Source organism: Alligator sinensis, unplaced genomic scaffold (genome assembly GCF_000455745.1).
Source record: "Alligator sinensis unplaced genomic scaffold, ASM45574v1 scaffold482_1, whole genome shotgun sequence".
NCBI classification, from domain to species: Eukaryota; Metazoa; Chordata; order Crocodylia; family Alligatoridae; genus Alligator; species Alligator sinensis.
In genome coordinates, this window is record NW_005842084.1 from 2,497,730 (window position 1) to 2,503,911 (window position 6,182).

A 6,182-nucleotide genomic window follows, 5' to 3' on the forward strand; every position below is an offset into this window, starting at 1 on the left:
GCAGCACACTTATAAGATGGGAAACTCCCTTCTTGAGAGCACGGAGGCAGAAAGGGATCTTGGAGTCATCATTGACTCCAAGATGAACATGGGCCGACAATGCGAGGTCACGGTCTGCAGGGCTAACCGGACCTTATCGTGCATCCACAGGTGCATCTCAAGTAGGGCCAAGGAGGTGATCCTCTCCCTCTATGCGACACTTGTCAGGCCACAGCTGGAGTACTGTGTCCAGTTCTGGGCACCCCACTTCAAGAGGGATGCAGACAACATTGAGAGGAGGGCCACCCGCATGATCCGGGGACAGCAGAGCAGACCCTACAATGAGAGGCTACAGGACCTGAGTCTGTTCAGCCTTTACAGGAGAAGGCTGAGGGGGGACCTTGTGACCGTCTATAAACTCACTAGCGGGGACCAGAAGGGTTTAGGGGAGACCTTGTTTCCCCTAGCGCCCCCCGGGATAATAAGTAATAACAGCCACAAGTTTTTGGAGAGTAGGTTTAGATTAGAAATCTGTAGGAACTACTTCATAGTTAGGGTGGTTAGGATCTGGAACCAACTTCCAAGGGAAGTGGTGCTGGCTCCTACCCTGGGGGTCTTTAAGAAGCTGCTCGATGCCTACCTGGCTGGGGTAACTTGAGCCCGGTTTCCCTCCTGCCCAGGCAGGGGGTCGGACTTGAAGATCTACAAGGTCCCTTCCGACCCTACTTCTATGATTCTATGGTGCAACCCACTCTGTGAAAGAACACATTAGAAATGCAGAGTGCACACTAGGCAAAAATTTGAATTTTCAGCCATGAAAGAATCTAATGCTATCTCTGTCAAGAAAGGAAGTATGAAGACAATAACAGTTACTTAAGTAGAACTTTGTCTTCTGTCTGAATGTCCTGGTGGGTAACTCAAAGCCCAGACTTATTTGCAGTGCATCCTCTTTAACTGAAAGATGAATTTGGACCTGATCAAAGCAAATGTCTTTGGATCCAGTCTAAAATGCACTGAGCTATCCATCTCCATTTAAATAATTGATTTAATTTAGAAAAAAGGAACAAAATGAAGGATGGCTGTGTAATAGTAATGCATTTACTTTAGTAGGAAAAATCCAAATGTCAAATGTAAGACATCAGTATCAATAGCAAGCAAAAGGAATCATTTACCCAAGGCCATTTCTTCCTTTCTACAAAAATCATATACCAGCTTGTATTATGGCAAAAATTATTTTCCTATGTTCATGTATTTTCTCTTAATTATGGTAGTTGCTGTATCTCAATGGGGTGATATTTAATCTTGTACCAACCAGTGAGTTGATTTGAGGTTCAAATACCCAACCTGAATATTTAGATTCAACTCTTGGACTGGGTTGGCTGTTCACATTCTCTCACACATGTGGATGCATGCACATGCAGATAGTGTATGTAAAATCCTTGTATTTTGAGAGTTTTGCAAGAAAAAAACTGATGTATGAGCAATTGAGCACTTCATATGTAACTTAATATTGTCATGTCTTGGATGATACATTCCATAGTATAGTATGTATCTTCTTGTAAATAAAGACCGAGTGGTTGACTAATTTTAGTTTCTACCTCTCCACATATTACCTGTTGGGCCTTATTCTCTCTCAGATGATGCTTGTATCATATTCCAGTGTCATAGGATAATGAAAGTGTGTCAGACTTGACTATTGCATGTACTGTTTTTGTTTTTTCCAGTGTCTAATGGGCTTAAATCAGTGATTCTCAGCCTTTTCAGGGTCACAGCACCCCACCTCCGCTTCTTTGAATGTAGTGGCATGCCTGGCTGAGAACCACTGTTTTTCAGAAACTGCTCCAGGAAGGGCTCTTGCATTAGGTCTCTCTAATCAGCCTAAAGCTGCCTTGTGCTGTGTAACCCTATCTGGTCTGGTCCTCCTGGAAACAAAAGCGGATGGGACAGTTACACCAGCACATGTTTCCAGGAGAAATGTAAGGAGTGCTAGACCAGGAAGCTATGAACAGCAAAAGGAAATGCTGCCTGTTTTAGGCTGATTAGAGAGCCCTAGTGTAGAGGGAACGTGTGAGGCAATGTAGCAGGAATCTTGGTGCTTCTGCTACTTTAAAAAAAGGCGGGCTGTGTGAGAAGCAGTCTGCAAGTGTGGCAGGGGATAACAAAAGCTAAAGGGGCAGGGCTAGCAGAATATAAGCCTAGGGCTTGAGCTAGGCAGGGTAGTTGAAAGGGAGGCAGCTCCTGAATGAGCTGCTGGGAAAGTGACCCTGGCTTCTACTAAGTATGTCTGGGGTAGGCAGTCTTAGGTCTGGGAAGCATCTGGTGGTTTGTGGAAGGGACTAAGGGAAGAAAAGGAGGTTCCAACTGGCCCAGAGAGAGAAGAGAACAGAGGGCCCAGGAGCAGCTCAGGCCAGGGTGCCCATAGGTCTCACTGCCCTAAGAGTAGGGTCAGGGCTCAGGAAGGGCCAAAGGCCAAGACAAGCCATAGCCAGAGACTGGTGTGGCTGGAGAACCCATGGGTCTCAACTGGCCTAGAAGTGGGGCTAGGGTTTAAGGAGAAGGACTGAAGGTCAGGAAGGCCACAACTGCAGACCAAGATTGTAGCCTGAAGAGGCGGTTATGATTCATTAGTATGTGGGACATCTGTGAAGCATGGGCATGGGTACTGGGAAGGATGGAGACCATGTAATTAGCCTTTAAGGAGATGAGCAGAGACATTGGTGCTTATGAGGAGATCTGATTTGGGAAGCCCTGGGGTAGCTTCTCTTTTTTGAGAGTATCATTTCATCAAGGTGTGGCAGAAGAGGAGAAGGGGAGAGTGCCCAAAGAGAGCCGGGTTGGCAAGGGCTGCAGGAGCTTCAGGGGCATCATGGCCACCCTTGGAGTTGAGCCTTATTACAGACAGTTTTTCCTGTTTACTGTTGCCACAGCAGCTCTTAGGGCAGCCTCACAGTGCACTAGTTGAAAACTACTGGCTTAAATACTTCTCCATGGATCTGTGTTTGGTAAAGTGCATAACAATATGTAGCAGGGCACTAAGGTGCCTACTCCCCTTAGAGCAGAGATAAGAACCCAGGTGCAGGTTGCCAGGACAACCGGTTAATGAGGGAATTGGCCACACCTGCACCTGGTCAGCTGGCCGGAGGAGGCAGGGCCCTAGGCCCATATAAACTCCAGGGCTGGGACCAGGTAGTTAGTCTTTTACCAGCAGCCAAAGGGGAAGGAGCCTTTAGGAGAAGAAAGGGCCCAGAGATGTGGTAGCCAGTAGATACGCTACCCTTAGAACAAAGGGGACACCAGGAGACCATAGGGTATCCTTGCCTACTAGGCACTGAGCCTCAGAGGGGGAGTTTTACTCTTTTAAAGGGGCAGAGCATGATGTGAGTTCTGCATTAAGTTACAGCCCAGGGACTCATGCTAGTTGGTGGTTGAGTGCATGCTGTTTGATAACAACTGGTAGTGTGGGTGAGGCTATTAGGGGAAGGAGGAGGCTTCACTGGGGCCCACTGCAGGGTGGGGACCCCGGCACCAGAGGGTGCAGCATTTTGGGGGGGCACGGACTCCGGTGCCAGAAAGGGCACAGCATTTTGCTGGGGCACAGACCCCGGCGCCAGAGGGAGCGTGGCACTTGAGACGGGGCTGTGGGGAGCCTGGCACCAGAGAGGGCACAAGAGACAGGTCTGCAGAGAGGCTGACAAGGACATGGGGCCAAATTAATATGAGGCTTAGGCCAGACAACGCCGGTATCATCTGCGAGGCTTGGGGCATGGTAAAGGGGTGGTTGGAGCCACGCATACGGCCCATAAGGCTGAGAGAAGCGGGAACCATCCACAGTGAAGCAGGACATCAAAAGAGGGGAAGAAACAACAGAGTTAATAGGATCTAGCCCGACTGTGTCCAAAACCAAAGCTCAAGGGCAGCCTCCCTATATTTATTATACCAAAAGATGTGGTGGGCGAGAATGAGGGTGTATGTAGGGAGAAAGACTGGCACGGTTAAGGACCTGGGGGTAACACAGCCACCCCTAAGTACCCCATCCTGCTACACCATCACTTCTCATCCTCTTGAAGGCTCAGATCAAACGTAGTACTTAAAGCAATGTACTCTAGTCAAATTCCTATATTGTTACTGTTTGACTATGAATTAACACATACCAGTTAACAAAATGTATACCTTAAGAAACCGACTATTTGACATTAAAAGAAACAGTATTGGTTTGTTCTTATGAAAATTGAAGTGTATAAACATTAGGGAAGTTAAAACGATAATCTAGTGCTGCTTAGATTGTCTTCACTTTTTAGTTTATGTATGTAAACAGTGCAACTGAAATGCCTGTATCTTGTTACTATTTATTGACAGAATAGTAATTTTATTTCTCTACATCATTTAGCATTGTAGATGCACATAAAACAGAGTACACTTCCCAAACGTTACGGCTGCAGGAATATCATTAGTAATATGCCATCCCAAAAGACCACATTATTTTTCTGCTTGTGATATCTGACATGAAGAATATTCAGGATAGGTATACATCTGTCACCCTTAGATCATGGGTAGTCATGGCATAATCACAGTTACTCCCAGGATGACACATCTCCTATGCTTTCCAAATGTAATAACAACACAGTTATTAAGATAAAAAAATAACACAGAATTCATAGCAAGTGGAAAAATAAACACTGAAATCTGGATGAATGACGCATTTATGATTTATTTTAAACCACATGTAGAGTGCATGAGCAAAAGTTGTCACAACAATTAATTGGGGCCTCTGGTAGAACAGGTAGCTTTAATACTGGAAGTTCTTTTTCATCTCTAGGTGTCATGTTAAAGGTTTTTCCTTTATTTTACATATGTATATACAAACAGTTTTATATATACGTATGTATGTACATACATACATATACATACAGACAATTGACAGAAGCTTCCAAAATCACAGGACTGGGTTCTCATGGAGGACTTTAATTATTGGGACATCTTCTGGGAAGGAAACCCAGCAGTGCACAAACAGTCCAGCAAATTCTTGTGTGTTGTGGATAACTTTTGATATAGATGGTAGGCTGTCGCAGGGCACTAGGGTGTCCTGCTCCTTTTAAGGTCTGGAAATGCAGTCAGTTGGGAGCCCCCAGCTGCTGGTTACCAGGGCAGCCAGGACGAGCTAGTTAGCCTACACCTGCCAGCGATCAGCTGACCAGAAGGGGCAGAGCCTGACTCATATATAAACCCCAGGGCTGAAGCCGAGAAGGCAGTTCTCTGTTAGCAGCCAAGGGGGAAGGAGCTCTCCCAGGAGAAGCAAAGGGGAGAGGCCTGACGGCAGGTGCAGCTTCTGGTACTGTTGAGGGACAGAGCATGCCCTGTGTGGCTCGAATTATGTTATAGCTGGGCAGCTTGAGTTATGTTATAGTCTTGGGGCTTGCATGTTGATTTCTGTTTATAATACCGGTGATTTGGGTGAGGCTATTTGGGGAAGGAGAAGGCCTCAATGTGGGGCCCACTGCAGTGTGGGGACCCTGGTGCCAGAGAGAGCGCAGCATTTGGGGTGCACAGACCCTGGCATCAGTGAGGCGCAGTGACAGGACTGCAGAGAGCCCAGAGAGAGGACAAGGGGGCCAATTACAGCAAGGCCTAGCAGGGCAACGTCGGTGCCATCTGCGAGGCTTGGGGCATGGTAAAGGGGTGGTTGGAACCACGCATATAGCTTATAAGGCTGGAGTGTCCTGTAACATTTATTTTGAAGCGGGACCCACAAGGGGTCTGGGAACCCATGGGGTTCAGAGTCCATCAAACCGTGTCCAAGAGGACTTAAAGGCAGCCTCCCTATACTATAAATCCATCAAGATGTGGCGGGTGAGAACTGAGAGTGCCCAGCAGGCCAAATTGGCACGGTTGTGGGGCTTTAGGGGTAACACAGCCATCCTTAGAGACCCCGTCCCGTGACATAGGCCAGCTAGGGGGAAAGCTCCTCTCAACCTGTGAGGATCTGTGAAGGTGGCAGGCAACATAGGTGGCAGTGACCATGAAATGATAGAGTTTAAGATCCTAACGAGAGGAAGAAAGGAGAGAAGCAGAATAACGAAACTGGAGTTCAAAGAAGCACACTTTAGCAAACTCAGGGAACTGGTGGGCAGGATCCCCAGGGAAGCAATTCTGAGGGGTAAAGATATCAAGGAGAGCTGTCTGTACTTTAAGAAGGCTTTTTAAGG